The sequence below is a fragment of the Canis lupus genome, chromosome 1, assembly GCF_048164855.1.
Source record: "Canis lupus baileyi chromosome 1, mCanLup2.hap1, whole genome shotgun sequence".
Lineage (NCBI taxonomy): Eukaryota > Metazoa > Chordata > Mammalia > Carnivora > Canidae > Canis > Canis lupus.
The window spans coordinates 6,947,975-6,962,602 of record NC_132838.1 but is presented as its reverse complement, the minus strand read 5'-3'; the positions used below and the strand labels follow the sequence as shown (position 1 = coordinate 6,962,602).

The window sequence follows — 14,628 nt, the reverse complement described above, 5'->3', positions numbered from 1 at the left end:
TTTCCTTGAAAACACTCTGGAAAGAGGTCTGTCCGAGTTTGGAGGCTGCAGGGTTGGGGCGGTCTCCCTGGTGGGCTCCTCGGTTGCAACAGAAATAGAAGCTCCCTGCTTTAAGCAGAAAAAGAAACAGAATAATGAAAAGGATCGGGACCGCTCACACACTCACAAGAAGGCGGCTGTGCTGGAGCTAAAAGCCAAGTTCCTGCCATGGGCACATGGGGGTGGACGGGGGGGAGGGGGGCGGGGGGGGGGTAGAGCTGTGTCCAGAGCAGCCAGGGAGACCGCTCTGCACCACCTACACCACCAGCAGCACTGAATGGTGCCAGCAGCCCTGGGGGTGGTCCCGGGGGCAGCAGGTGCCAGTGGAAGAGGTTTGGTGGGGGCGAGACCTGCGGAACAGGAAGGCCCTGGGAGCGGAGGAGGCAGGGGGGACCTCAGGCCTGACTAGGTGTCTGGGTGGGGGAAACGGGGAGCACGGCCTGGGCAGGAAGAGCCGCTGACCGCGGGGTCGCCTGGGCAAAGCGCGCGCCACAGAAGCCCCCGTGGGCACGGAGAAGCAGGCGGCACACCCCACGCCCAGGCATTGGCTAAGCCGTGGGGGACCAGCGCGCCCGCCCCGGGGTCCCGGGGACCATCCGGCCCAGCTGCTCCGGGAGGCTCCGGCCCACGGCAGGCCCGCGACAGGTTCCCCCTGCGGGATCCGAGCAGCATCGGCCGGGACCCGGGACCCGCCGCGGCAGCCGAGGGCTGGGCGCCCTTCACGCCCGACGGGAGCCGACGCCTGGGGCTGCGGAGCCGGGAGCCCAGGCCCGGGAGCGGCCACGCGCAGCGCCGGTGTCCGGGCGGAGGTGGACCTGCGCGCTCGCAGACAGCGCGAGGAGGGCAGTTTCTAGCACGTTCGGGCCCCGCGTTTTGGGAGCCCCGCCGCCCCTCCCCAGTAGCCGGTAGTTCTGCCCCCACAGGGGCTACGCTGGAGCCGAGACACGCGGCTGCCATCAGGGCACCAGGCAGCGCCGACCGCGGCCCTGAGCCCTTCCCCCGTCGGGCCACAGGCGCCAGCAGGGATCTAACGGCTGGTTGGGGCCAAGGGGGAGCCGCGGGCGGGGAGCTGCGGGGCGGGGAGCTGCGGGGCGGGGAGCTGCGGGGCGGGAGCTGCGGGGCGGGAGCTGCGGGAGAGCTGCGGGGCGGAGCTGCGGGGTGGAGCTGCGGGGCGGGGAGCTGCGGGGCGGGAGCTGCGGGGCGGGAGCTGCGGGAGAGCTGCGGGGCGGAGCTGCGGGGTGGAGCTGCGGGGCGGGGAGCTGCGGGGTGGAGCTGCGGGGTGGAGCTGCGGGGCGGGAGCTGCGGGGCGGGGGCTGCGGGGGAGCTGCGGGGCGGGGGGAGCTGCGGAGCGGGGGGAGCTGCGGGGTGGGGAGCTGCGGAGGAGCCGCGGGGCGGAGCTGCGGGGCGGAGCTGCGGGGCGGGGGGAGCTGCGGGGCGGGGGGAGCTGCGGGGTGGGGAGCTGTGGGGCGGGGAGCTGAGGGGCGGGAGCTGCGGGGCGGGGGGAGCTGCGGGGGAGCCGCGGGGCGGGGGGAGCTGCGGAGGAGCTGCGGGGCAGGGGGAGCTGCGGGGCGGGAAGCTGCGGGGCGGGGAGCTGCGGAGGAGCTGCGGGGCGGGGGGAGCTGCGGGACGGGGGGAGCTGCGGGGTGGGGAGCTGCGGGAGAGCTGCGGGGCGGAGCTGCGGGGCGGAGCTGTGGGGCGGGGAGCTGCGGGGCGGGAGCTGCTGCGGGGCGGGGAGCTGCGGGGCGAGCGGCCAGCGCGGCTCCGGGAGGTTGCTTGGGGAGCAGGGGGCTCGGCGGGGCCGCCCTCGCCCCCTTCCGTCGCGGGCCCGGGGCAAGGCTGCGCGGCCTGATTCCTTGCCGGCGCCCCCGAGGGCAGCCTCCTGCGGTCTCACTCGGGCTGTCGGCAGAATCCGGTTCCCTGCGGTTTCAGGACTTCCCTGCGGCTTCTTAGGTGGCTCCCGGCGGAGGTCATCCTCAGCTTGGAGACACTGCCCACCCTCGTTCCCTGGCACGGGGTTCGGGGTCGTAGGACGCGGCGGGGCTCGCCGCCCCCCCTCCCGCCATGCCCCCCTGCCCGTCCTGCCCCCTCCCCCCTCCACTTCTCCTCCTGAGGCCTCCCGCCAGCACCCTGGGCCCCCCCCGCAGGGATAGCTGCCCCATCTGAAGGTCAGCTGATTTTTTCAACCGGAGTTTTGTGTGCCCAGGACCGTGGAAACAGCATCTAGATCCGTGTGCGATTGAATAACCGGGGCACGGGAGGGGGCCTCCTCCGAAGCGCGCCTGCCCCGAGGCCACGGGCCCCGTCATCATGCTGGCCCGAGAGGTGCCTATTGCCTCCGTGCGTGGCCCCGCTCGCTCTCTTTCACAGACACCCCAAATTTAAAGCAAGAGTCACATAGAACACGCTTTAATTTTCCCCGTCTTATCCATGCTCGTTTACACACGTATAGTGTGTAATAAATACCTACCGGACACGGAGACGATCCGTATACATCTTACACGAACACGGGTAGAGGTCAACCCGCATATCCGCAGAAATGCGGTGCTTCGGGTCGGGTCCTGGACTCGGTGCAGGGCCCGCTCGCAAAGCCGCATCCACACGTCCGTGCACCGCATCCCCGACACGTGCCGCCCACGGCCTCGGGCTCCGCGCTTCCTGGAGGCACCGTGCAGGGCGGCGGCGGCGGACTCCCAAGTCCGAAAAGCTCTTGTGCAACGTGCAGCCTAATCGCTAAGCTGCGCCCGAGGACCATCCCCGCCCGTACAGGGCCCTCGGGGGTTGGGAAAGGAGCTGACGTTTGGGGGCACCTGGGACTTTGGTGATCTGCCTTGTTCCATCCCGGAGGGACCGCCTCTCCGCATCTGAGCATCAGGCTCCTGCATCTCTTCAGTGAGAGCAGCACCTGCGAGGTAGCGGCTCCGTCCCCGTGGGAAACCGCGGCCGTGGCGGTGTCCCTGGACGGCGTCTGTGCCCGCACCCCTCCCCGTGCGGAGCGGTGCTCTCGTGGGAGCTCTGGTTGCCCCCAAGATACTTTGGCGGAGCCCAGACACAGAGAACTTTCCTGTCACTCGCATGTCCTCGGAAGTCCCAGGAGTTCTCCTGGGGGGGAAGATAAATGCACTGCGACCCAGATCGCTCCATGCATCAAAAGCTTTTAATCTTTGTTGTTCTGTTTTTTTGTTTTTGTTTTCCTTTTCCCCTAGCAGACACCCTTGCATCTCCTCAGTTTGACAGCCACTCAGCCTCAAAGGAAGATGGAAAGATGTGGCTCAAAGAACTTCCAGTAAGTGAATAAAAACGGGCAAGCACAGATGTGGGTTTGTCAGCTTTTGAAGCCATCTCATCACTGCTTTCAAAGTGAATATGTTTTGTGATGTTTCTATGGGCCGTTCGAGATAGCACGTTACCCCTGGAAATCACTTTAATCAAATTACTCCCTTTTTAATACTGGGTTTTTTCTTGTTACAACGGGCACATAATTTTCGGCAGTTGGGCAGAAAAATAATTGAGCATAATTGTATTTCAAAGGCCTATTGATCAGTTCTGGGAAAGATGGAAGAGCCACATGCCTCCCCAGTTCTCTCTCCTAGAACTGGAAATCCCTGGGCGTGAGACAACCAACAGGTACAAGAAGACAGCAGAAGGCAGGGTAAAGAAAGCAGAATGGGTAGGGAGCTGGGGATGTGAGGAAGGAGGGGGACGTAAGTTCCCCGTGTCTCCTGTTGGCTCCCCTACATCGCACCCAAGGGGAAGAGGCCACTAATATGCCTTGATTACTTTGTCATTACTAGGACTGATTACAGGTGCTTAGTTGACAAATGTGCAAACAGTTGGGACTAGACCTTACAGAAGTCTCACATAATTCATTTTTGAAAAGTGCAAAAGCCACCTGCATGCACACACACACCTATTCTATCTAAGTTATATAGAAAACCAAAACTCACATTTTGATTAAGGATTTTATAAAATCCTGAAGCTAGAGGGGACAATGAACCTCCAGCCATCAACTGGCCATGTTCCCTTCAATCAGACAGGGTGATGTCAAACGTTTCAGCTTGTCACCTTCTCTGACATCTGCTGAGGGTACAGTGATGGCCTACTTCTGCGACGCTATTAAAAACTCCCCTTAGACTCTAATAAGACTGTTTCTTCCTTGGAAGTTCTCGGTCTTTGAAATAGCTGCTAGCTTTTCATAGAGGAGAAGGGAGGGTGTTGGCGGGGAGGGAGCGATATCTCCTCCTGGGCACATGTCACTAGGGATTAACTATTGGCCTCAAAACTGTCTGAGGCTGTGCCCCAGATTAATTGTAAAACATATTATAGGAACAACTTCTGGACTCATTAGTACACAATTATCCGTGTGAAATTGCATAAAGTTATGGGGTGGAAAGGGGTTGGGGGTCACATGTCAGGAAGTGCAGCTACTCAATAACTGGGAGGCTTTTCGAGGTAACCAGGTCCTGCTGGTGGCCCAGGCAAGCAGCTCCAAGCACTGCGGGAGGATCACAGAACAGGTGAATACCCTCGCAACGGGCCCATTATGCACACGTTTATTTATATACATGTAAACATCTTAAACAATAGAACTTAAAGATGATTTCACAATCTGAGATCTGAAGTAGTCCACCAGAACAAAGAAAAAATAAATCACTTTCCAGGTATGGTTATTACATTGCAACTATTTCTTAAATTTCTATATATGAGCTTGTTTTTGTTTCTTTTTTGTTTCTATTTGTGACAACTGCTTTGAGCAATTTGCCTGATTCTGTCCCTACTTGTCTGATTTGAATTCTCTCCTTCTTTCTCTCTCTCTCTCTCTCTCTTTTTAAGATTTTGTTTATTTATGAGAGACAAAGGCAGAGGGAGAAGCAGACTCCCTGTGGGAAGCCCGATGAAGGACTCCATCCCAGGAACCCGAGGACCACGACCTGAGCCGAAGGCAGACGCTCAACCACTGAGTCACCCAGGTGCTCCTCTCTCTTTTTTTTTTAAATGAAAATCAAACATCATGTGTTCAAAACCTTGGCTACTCCCTCTTCAGGTCCTTCACTCTTGATCTGTCTGCCTTGGCTTATTTCTCCTGATAGGCAACCAGCTTCTAGGACTTCTCTGTCCCAACTGCTACAATTTGTCACTGTTTCCATTGATCTGAATACTCTATGCAGCTGTTAAAATTAGTTTGCAGGTTTACGCCTCTTATTTCACTGAATTTCACAACTTAAACACATCATACAGATCTGACACGATACTGATGTTACAAATGGGGAAACCAAGGAAACCTAGAAAGACGAGGTGACCGAGCACAATCTTAACTCGAACTAGCAGCCCGGGCTGTGACAGCCCTTCCGTGGGCTCCCAGCTGCCATCGGATGTTACAGGGGACTGGCTATTGGCCTCAAAATTGCATCTGAGGCTGTATATAAAATTAATTGCAAAATGTACTAAAGGAACTATTTCTTGGCGCATTAGTGCACAACTACCCGTGTGACATTGCACAGTTATGAGGCCATTTCTAAAGTGTCTTCCTTTCCTTCTCTAGGTAGACTGTATCTGATCTAACAGTCATTCACTGTATTTTAGAAAGTGTTGAGTGGTTACTGTATCCTAGGCAGTGAAGTAGACGCTGGCATAACATGGTGTGCAAATGTACCCGGTTCTTGCCTTCACAGAACTCACAGTTAGAGGTCATCAAATCATTCCACAAACATATTTATCATGACAAACATGAAGTGCTGTGCAAGTAAATATGGGATGTGCTGGGAAGGTAAAATTGGGAGCCGGTTCTAGTCTGCTGGTCAGGGAAGAATTATCTGAGGCCGGCATACATGATCTGAAATGTGATGAGAAGGAGCTGATGGGGACGGGCAGGAGGAGGATGTCAGCTGGAGCACTGGTCCTGAGAGAGGGAGTCGGTGGGACCACCCTCGGGACTGGAAAGGAGGTGGGATGGGCTGGAAAAAAGTGAGGGGGGGAGAGAAGGTGGGGGCGGGGTGTTTTTGCAGGTTGCAGGGACAGGCAGGGGGGTTCTGGTGGTCTTTATACCAGGAGCCCTGGAAAGCTGAGGAAGGAAGCAAGGAAGGAAGGAAGGAAGGAAGGAAGGAAGGAAGGAAGGAAGGAAAAAGAAAAGAAAAAAGGCATATGTCTTCACCAAAAAAATTATTATTCTGGCTGCATTTTGGAAAGGATACTACTCAGTGTCGAGGGTGGAGGATGGTATATTGAGGTGTATCTAAGCTACCACAGTGATCTTGAAAAACCTAAGTGGTCACAAAATATACTCTGAAGATGCTACGTAGCCAGAGATTCAGATCCATTCACAGTGTCTTAAAGGTGAGACGTTTAAGGACTCTCTGGAGCTCCGGTGTGAGGGAGCCTCCCTCCTCCCACAGGCCCCATTGTGTCAACAAGCACAGTCCTTCCTTTCTTTTTTTTTGGTGGTTATTCCTTTGCTCCTTGTCACTTTAAAGAAAACACTGTGGTCCCTCTAGTATCTTTTTTAAATAGATATCTATAATTTTTCATTACAGTATACGTTGCTATAAAGGATATAATCCAGGGATAAAGTATATTGAGACAATGGAAAATAAAATTGTTATGTAATCCTCTGCAAGTATTCAATAAGATATAAGTGTTTTTTAAAGATTTTATTTATTTATTCATGAGAGAGTCAGAGAGAGAGGCAGAGACACAAACTGAGAGAGAAGCAGGCTCCCAGTAAGAAGCCCAATGTGGGACTCGATCCCAGGACCCCGGGATCACACCCTGAGCCAAAGGCAGACGTTCAACCACTGAGCCACCCAGGCGTACCTAAAATCTAAATATTATGGCAATCTGATATTCATCGTAAGCCATTTAAAATGCTCCAGAACAAGCTCTTCTTTAAAAGCCAACGACTTTACATTGACCAGTTTCTTCTTGAATCTGTATGTCCTTCCTGCTTCTGCTGGAGAACATCTGGAAGCATGGTTTATTGAATGTCCTGCCATATGTCTGTGCCACAAAACTGAGCATGTACATTTAATTTGCACAACTTCTCTGTGTTCAAAAGGCATTAGGGTAAACATTTATTTTTGACTACCTGACTATTGCAATTATTATTAGCAAAAGCATTTTGAGAAACAAATTACTATATGTTTTATGAAATATTAGGCATGAAAAGCAAATTCATGGGACATGAATCTCATGAGAGAGGGGGAGAGAGAAAGAGAGAGAGAGAGAGAGAGAGAGATGATGTTTTCTTTCATTTCCAAATACTTTATATTTGTGTGTGTTAGCACCACGTCTTGCTACAATGAAGTAGGGTGGGGCACAATTTTATTTCTATTTTACTGTTTTTACAAATGTAAGTGCTTAAAAACCTGGCTCAGAGAGACAGGAATGGAAATGAAATTTGTTTTACCAATGCCATTTATTTCTTCAAGCCCCTTTCAAGCTATATTCAAATATCACAGAGTGATCTAGAAAATGAAATGATTTTTAATACTCCACCCAGTGACAACTTGATTAACTTTTGTCTAAAAGGAACTTCAAAGACTTAATAATGGGCAAAGAGATTGTGTTCTTTCAATTAAATGTTGGGACATCTCGCAGACCTTTGAGGCTATCTGATCCTCTAGCTTTCTCTGTTTTTTCTTTTTTCCTTTTTTTTTTTTTTTTTTGGCTGAGCTATTTTATGCCTGTTTAAGATGCAGAAAACTGAAGGTAATGATAATTCTTTTTCATAGATATTCAAATGCATTTTATTAGGTGGAAATTCAATTAATTTCTACCTTTAAGAAAGATGTTGCCAACATTGCATTTTGTGCAAATTCATGTCCGCACTCCTGATGGTTTGTGCGTGTCTGCCTTTGGATTATTGTTTGAAATGGCTTTCCTATCTACTGGTCCCACCAGTAACCAACGAGCTAAGTAAAATCTTTGCATGTGTTTATTTTAGGTCTGTAGGAGAGTCACAGCAACATTGTGACGCTGCTGTCGGGGGTCGTGTAGATCAACCTCATCGCTGCAAGTGGACCGTGTGGGAGAGAGCCAACTGGCCAGCTCAACGTAGGCCTTGGCTTTTATTATTCACTTGTGCTCTATTGACCCAACACAAGTCTGTCTCCAAACTGTTCCCAAGAACAGGCTGCACTGGACTTGCTGAAAAAGGATATGCTGCTGCAATTTATGGGCAATTTTACATGATCATAGATGTAGAACAAATATTTATTCCACAGTCTCTTCCAAGGGAAAAATATGTCTTCTTCAGACACTTGTTTATTTCAAACTTGAAGTATTCGCCTGTTACATTCCGTCCTGCCCACGTCTATTCATACAGAAAATAAGCACAACACTTGCCCATGTGGAGCTATCCTGCCTTCCTAAGACTTGGCCCTTCAGGCTAACCATCCAGTATACTTTCAAATGTTATTTTTATGACCCAGAATTTAGTGTCATCCTTATCACCGCTCTTTCCAATGGCCTCAGCTTATCTCGCTCTGCCTTATAGTGCAGGGGTCCTGCTCCATGTGATAAGAAGTATATCAGCATTTTATTCTTCTTCCCAGATTCCATTTTTCCATTAATCTAATCCAAGATTATCTTGCAGTCATAGTAGGCTGTCGCCATGCACAGAGGTCACTTGTAACCCAACGCATGCGACAGGCACTGTCTTGCACTCACAGTTCCTCCTGGCTTCACTTCATATAATTGTTATTTTATACCCAAATCAAAATTTTTTCATGACTGTTGAATTTCGTATTTTGAAATTCACCCTGTCTTTCAAAGTTGTTGGGTACAAATTTGGGCATCCTGATTCACTATGCTACATATCTTCTCTCATACTCAGCTTGGAGTTTTATTAAGAATAGGTAAGTAGGGTCTCAATATAATTTTCAGGGCTTAATAAACATGTAAAAGAGGACAAGGTAGGGCTCAACAATAATCTTTTTCTCACAGGGATATCCAACAAACCAGCACTGTTCTGATACCTATCTACCTATGTACCGGCCATCTATCTATCCCAAGATCATTTGCTGACTTGCAATTAAGTTCATATTCAGATCCTTCAAGCTTTTAACATAACACTCATATTTATTCTATCATCAAGCATCCCAGTAAACTTTTAGAAGAAAATACGGTTTATTTTAGTTAATTAATTTCTACATTGACTCCTTGATATTCCAAGTACATAAACCTCCTTAACATTCTGTTTTTAAAAACTCTTAAGTGACATAATTTTTTATGAACAGCTTTATTGAGGTATAACTGACAAAAACTGCACATATAATGTATGTATTTTGATAAATTCGGGCACATATATGCCCCTGTCACATATATATACCCATCATCACAGTCAAGGTCATAAACCCGCCCATCACCTCCAAACACTTCCTCACGTCTCTCCTCTTTTGTGGTAAGAACCCTGAACATGAAATTACTCTCTGGTGTTTTTTTAAAGTGCATTGTTGTGCCCAAGATTACGTATCCGAGGAACCACCAAGAAGCCGACACCGATGCAAACACACGAGGGTTTATTTACAAGCTCGAGCTTGGATCCAAGTACACCCGACACAGAGGAGCAGGGACTTGGGGACCCCAGGTGGGTTCCAGCTTAGTTTTATGGGCTGGTCTAGGGGACCTCCAGAAGGGGGGGAGGGATTTCTCAAGTTCTGTTTACATTCTGATATGGGCTTTCAAGGGTATTGAGCTCTGTTCTCATTCTAATATGGGGCTTCCTGCCACTGGCTGGGGCTCTGTTCTCATTCTAATATGGGGTTTTCTAGGGCGTTAAGCTGTAAACTGTTTTTTCCTGTAACTGAAGCAAGGTAAATTTCAGCTCTTATTCACAGGGGCCTGGGACTGTACTTGTGCTAACGCTGAACTTAAAGTGGAATGGCCTCAATTTTCTCGGCCTCCACAGCATAATACAATATTGTTAACTGTTCATATGTTTAATCCTAATCCCAGTGTGGGATTTGGAGGTGAGACCTTTGGGAGGTAATTGGGGTTAGATTCAATAATAAGGGTAGGGCCATCATGAAGGGATTAATGCCTTTTCAAAAAAGGTAGGGACAAGATTGTTTTTCTCTCCATTATGTGAAGAAGAAGGCCTCTCTGGAAAGCCAGGAAGGGGGTCCACCCCGGGAAATGAATCATCTTGGAATTCCTAGACTCTGGAACTGTGATAAATAAATTTCTGTGGAGTAAGTCCCCAGTCTCTGATATTCTGTTATAGCAGGCAGAACTAAGACACAGAATCTGAGTATACCTAATATTTATATTTTGTGTATCTACAAGATTAATTCAGTGTCCTCAGTGCGCAGCCAGGCTGACCTGCATGGAGAGTGATTCCAAGCTTATTTAGATAAATCAGGACAATTTATATAAATTTATATAAATTGCATTGGTGCAATTGAGCTTCCAGTAAGTTTTATGTGACGTTCAGCCCCTTGGAGTTACTCATCCACAGCTACTCCAAGCAGAGGGGAGAAGGACCTAAAACTCCTGCTTTTAGTCTGTTCAGTTGTCATTGTGTATCCCAGCTAGCTTTTTGCCTTTATTACTTAGACAAACGACACTTAATTTTTTATGTGGCTACTTCTAAAATCTGACCTCTATTGGCCTATATTGTTTTAAATTACAATGCTGTACTAGTTCAATTTCTAAGAGATATTAGTTTTCTAGCTTATAAAATAATCATGCCTATGATTTTTGTATATAAGATTTAAAGAAACATTTTAAAATTTTTAATAAAAATTAGTATTTAACAAAAAATCCACCATTGGCTAAATAATTTATATATAATTTTTTAGAGGTGGAGCAACACTTGTTTGATTTACCAAAGTATTTTCTGTATTCAGCTTTTGAATTAATGCTTAGCCTTCTCCTGACAATTGAGCATATGGTGCTGTGCCCAAGATTGCGAATCCGAGAAACCACCAAGGAGCCAACAGTGATGCAAGCGCACGAGGGTTTATTAACAAGCTCGCGCTTGGATCCAAGTATACCCGACACAGAGAAGCAGGGACTGGGACCCCAAGGTGCGGTTCAGCTTAGTTTTATGGGCTGCTCTAGGGGACCTCTAGAAGGGGGGGGAGGAATTTCTCAAGTTCTGTTTACATTCTGATATGGGGTTTTCAAGGGCATTGAGCTCTGTTCTCATTCTAATGTGGGGCTTCCTGCCACTGGCTTGGGCTCTGTTCTCATTCTAATATGGAGCTTTCTGGGACATTAAGCTGTAAACTGTTTTTGTTTTTTTGTTTTTTTTGTTTTTTTCCTGTAACTGAAGTAATGTAAATTTTAGCTCTTATTCACAGGGGCCTGGGATAGCAGTACTTGTGCTAACACTGAACTTAAAGTGGAAAGGCCTTAATTTTCTCGGCCTCCACATGGTGTTCACACATTTTCATAAATGAATCTTCATAACTATGGTAACGTGCTCATCACGGAAGTATATGGTACAAAATCTTAGGGCAACGGAAATGTAGTTGTGCTATTTCCCTGAAACAGAAAACTTATCTGATAACATGACATGTCCTCCTCACTCCAGTAGATGTCTCTCTTAGACTTTCTCAAGAATCTAGAAACTGCAATAAGGCAATGATCTTTTTAAAAGAGAGTTGTCTATAGATGTTTGGTGATACATTTTTACTCTCTTGAGAAAGAGAGCATTTTTGAAAATCAATTCAAAACGTGTCATCATTAGGGAAATATTTTCCTACTGTTTATGCATAAGTGTATTTTTATTTTATTTCTTTTCACACAACTTTAAGTAAAATTGGAGGATGATTCTAACAATTACAAAGGTGGGAGGGGCTTTCACTTACTAAGGATGCTAACCAAATGCTTAGGAAAGCAACTCCCTGTGTGCCTGGATGTTTGCAGTCTCTACTTCTTACTCTGGAACAGGTGATGGCAGACCCATCAGTGTTCTGGAGGGGCAAAGTGTACTCTTCATTCCTGCAGCAAGCCTCAGATTATTTGATCTTGGTTTAACTTCCTGATGCTGCTTTACTTGGCAGAGGATGTCTGGTGACAGCTGTGGGATAACAGCTGTGATTTTTCCTTTAATGAGTAAAATGAGCCTTGAGAGCGGGGTAGGAAGTGTCCTCTTGAAGCGCGGTCCCCTTTACGTCACTTTAGACGAATGGTTGAGCAAGATTATATATAATAGGGGAAAAAATGCTTCCAAGTGTTCTTTCCCAAAGGAAGGTTATCCATCATCACTCAAATCTATAAAATCCATCATTCTTTCCTCCCCATTTTATGAGAGGCAAGAAATGTGATGCAGGTTAAGGGAGAGAACTGAAAGCAAACATTGATGCCTGGAAATTCAAAATTGAGTCTGCATCACTCCCAAGTCACACTCTCTCCACTGCGCGCGCGCACGCGCGCACACACACACACACACACACACACACAGGAACTCTGCTCTCTGGCCTTACAGGTGGCACATTGCCATATCTGAGCTTCATATAGTTTTTGTATTAGTATTCATCATGCATATATGGGCTCAGAAATCAAATCAGTTGCATGACTTAAATAGTTTACCTTGAATTTAAAACACTTTTTTTTTTCAAGTGCTAAGTTTTTTAACTTATTCTCTCAAGGAAGTGAATATTAAAATAAAAACTGGTAATCTATCTTATCGTAGGGGAAGGGTTTGGATCCCATAGGATCCTTCTAATTCTAAAACAAAAAAAAAAAGTTTTCTGGTTTTACTTACCATATGTCTTTTAAGTTAGGAAAAATAGAGTAATACTTCTTTGAAAGACTTCTTCAATTCTTGTCAAATCTGCCTATTGAAATACCCTTTCAATGCAAACATTGAAATACCCTTTCAAAGCAAACAGAAGAAAATTCTGAAAGGTAGAGAGAAGTGATATAAAGCAGCCATAGGAACTGAATGAACCAAATCCTTTAGATCATGACTATTGAATGATAATGCATAAAACCTAAAAATTCAATGCTCTCGATGAAACCAACATTCTTCCAGTATAAAATAATATCGATGCTAGCTATTTCAATATTGAAGTTTCCAAAGTATATATATATATTTTTTTTTTGCAGTAAAGGAAGTGAGCTAAATTTTTTATGCTAAACAAATTGTACACGTTTGCTTTCAAGTATGAAACAACATGTATTAAATTGTTTCCTCAGCAAGAATAGTACAGCAGAGTATGATTCAGAGCAAGTATGACAACTGGGTACAATTTTTGTTTGGTCCTGATATTTGAAGTTACTGGAAATAGTCACAATATAATAGTCACAATACAATCATGATGATGATCATCATCATAGTGTCTTGGTTAAAAGTGTATTATCTTGCCTTCACACTTCTTAGTTGTACATCAATCATGTTTACCCTCCTGGAACATAAGGATGATTATTTGTAGGGGTGATGTGAGCCTATTATTCTAATGTAACAAGTCCCCGATTGATTTCCTCTGTAACTCACTCCCTATAAATGCTTGCTACCTCTCAACAATGATGGAATCTCAGGTTCTGAAGGGCCTTGTCACTCCATCTCTACTGCTGGCTATGGGACAGATGACACCATGAGCTTTCTGACTTGTCAACAGATAAAACATTCTCCCTTTTTAATAAATTAATGGGAATGCCGCACCTTGAAGACATGTTTTTGTTTTCTTCTTTTGGGTTTTTTTTTTTTAAGAATCATATAGGGAAGCTCTACTTTGATAAAGATGAATCAGAAGTACTTTTTTCCCCTCTTCTTCCTGCTAAGCACTAATATAACTCTGAACCTTATATGTAAAGCAAACAGAAGAAAATTCTGAAAGGTAGAGAGAAGAAGGCAGACAAGTCAGTGACCTTAAAACTCAAGAAAGGAGTTAACTGAGTTCCTGGGTTTTCTTTTGGCTCATATAAACCACATACGAAGCTGAAGAATTCTACTGGCAACTCGGAATCATGGATGGATGCAGTCAGAAAAACCTGCTCTTTCTGGCTCAAGGATCTGGAAAGGGGGTGTACTGGGAAATAGAACATTTGAGACAGTAATCTCTCTACTCCAGCAAATACTACAAGAAAAAAAGAGAGGCCTTATTCTACCTCTGCCATCAAAGAGAGCAAGGAGCAAAACAAAACAAAATAAATAAATAAACAAACAAACAAACAAAGAGAGCAAGGAGCTTAGATTTCTGATTTCCCCAGGCTCTAAACTCCCCAATGGATGGTATCATGCTAGCTGGGCAATAACAAGGTGCCCTCACATGGAGATCCTGGACTTCCAGCCCCATCCGGCAATAATGAGATGCCACCTTCACCTCCCTGCTGGGTTCTATCACCAATGGTCTAGTGCCCAGCAGTAATGAGGCCAAGCTCTCCACTCCCCTCTATGTTAGCAAAGGCCAACTTTGGAGCGTTAACAAGCTGCCCCTATGCCTCCAAGCCACTGAGGGTCTGATAGGGAAATGGAGTAAGGAGCATCCCTACCCTACTCCCTGGTATTAAGAGACTGACTGTGGGAACCTGGACCTCCAACCCCACTGGCAATAAAGAGGTGCTGCTCCCTTCTCCTGTCTAAGGGATGTAAGGGGAGACCAGCTAAAAGAATAGATGGAAATGAGACCCAGATTATACCAATAT

The 14,628-nt window shown here is 47.0% G+C and overlaps 2 long non-coding RNA genes across 20 annotated transcripts in view; one reads left to right on the top strand and one right to left on the bottom strand.

Moving 5' to 3' along the window:
- Positions 1-861: 861 nt before the first annotated feature.
- LOC140630302 (uncharacterized) overlaps positions 862-14,628 on the top strand; it is a 24,980-nt gene continuing 11,213 nt past the window's right edge. Inside the window, exons 1-7 of one of the 19 annotated variants that reach the window (XR_012028093.1) lie at positions 863-1,076; positions 2,243-2,361; positions 3,246-3,322; positions 4,870-5,006; positions 7,976-8,085; positions 9,479-10,223; positions 10,881-11,060. This is a non-coding gene — a long non-coding RNA (uncharacterized lncRNA). Of the gene's footprint in view, positions 1,077-1,831; positions 3,323-4,869; positions 5,007-7,975; positions 8,086-9,478; positions 10,224-10,880; positions 11,061-14,628 lie in introns of those variants that run through there. The other 18 variants (XR_012028098.1, XR_012028096.1, XR_012028081.1 and 15 more) reach the window with 18 other exon arrangements.
- The window catches only part of LOC140630330 (uncharacterized), a 20,764-nt gene continuing 17,069 nt past the window's right edge, over positions 10,934-14,628 (bottom strand). Inside the window, exon 3 of the long non-coding RNA XR_012028099.1 lies at positions 10,934-12,881. This is a non-coding gene — a long non-coding RNA (uncharacterized lncRNA). The remainder of the gene's footprint in view (positions 12,882-14,628) is intronic.